Here is a 1382-nt window from a genome sequence, read left to right on the forward strand (position 1 = left end):
AAAAAAATCAGCCTACCTGGTTTGATAGAGAGAAAATGTGCCAAATACTAAGACCAGGATCTATCCCTTAGGAGAGGAAACTGAGGGAACCATTTGAGAGGCCACCAATGGATACACATATTTATTAAAACTTGTACCCAGAAGGTTTAGTCATGCTTAAGGTGTAAATGGCTGACAAAAATGTTATATTTTCCCAGGGAATTTTTCATTTGAGCAGAGATTAAAGGTGCTATGTTGGGTTCCACTCACTGGTGATGGGTATGAGGAGAGCAAGTAATGAAGCAGGAAGAAAGGACGTGGCTAAGCTTCAAGGAAAGGAAGAGTCAGAGAATGGCTGTAACCAAGGTCACATTGACTAGCATAGTACTCAGTCTGTCTGTCTGTCTGTCTGTCTATCTATCTATCTATCTATCTATCTATCTATCTATCTATCTATCTATCTATCTATCTATCTACCTACTACCTACCATCTACCATCTTTCATCCATCTATCAATCATCTACCTATCTAATATCATCTGTCTTTACATTCCCAGCTTTCTTTTCCATCCACTTGCCCATAATCTAAGTAAACTTTGGGGATTCATCCTTCATTTGCCTCCACTCTCCGACCATGTGNCCATAATCTAAGTAAACTTTGGGGATTCATCCTTCATTTGCCTCCACTCTCCGACCATGTGTTTCAGGTGGGACCTCAGATGAGGGCATGAGCCAGTTCTGGATCACCGTGTTATTCCATCACCCTTGCTATAGGAATTAGTCTACAGATGGGTGTAAAGATCAAGCTGGGCCCACCAGAGGCAGCCCTGTGACTTTCTGGCCCAATTGGGAAAGAGGAGCTTTCTGCTGAGGTTGTTCATCTCGTGGAGTGTAAAGTGGGCACTGAGAGACACTCTTGCCACTATGTGGAGAGAGACTGCCTGAGAATGAAGTTAACCTAAAGGAATGCATAGTTAAGAGATGGTAATAGGGAGAAAATGTCTTGATACATTATCTTGAAGCAAGCTGTGTCTAAAGCCAGCTGTACTCCTGGCCATACCAGTTATATAAGACAATGATTCTCTTTTCTGACTTAAACCTTATCTGTCGCTTGCAGCTAAAAGTTAGCTGAAATATGATAGGTTTTATACAACTGAGAATGGGAATGTTCAAGTATCATCCAAAGAGCATAAAGGCCTTGGGGAAAGTTGTCCTTATTCATTATGTTTTGCTAAAATTTAGCAGTAGGCTAAGAACCAGGGTAATTTATTTGTTACCAAGGCCCATTCTGACAGGAGAAAGTGGTGACCTGACATTCCCATTAGTTTTAAATAGTACAGTCCGTGTGTGTGTGTGTGTGTGGGGGGGGAGAGAGAGAGAGAGAGAGAGAGAGAGAGAGAGAGA

This window comes from Galeopterus variegatus, unplaced genomic scaffold, assembly GCF_000696425.1.
Source record: "Galeopterus variegatus unplaced genomic scaffold, G_variegatus-3.0.2 Scaffold2666, whole genome shotgun sequence".
Lineage (NCBI taxonomy): Eukaryota > Metazoa > Chordata > Mammalia > Dermoptera > Cynocephalidae > Galeopterus > Galeopterus variegatus.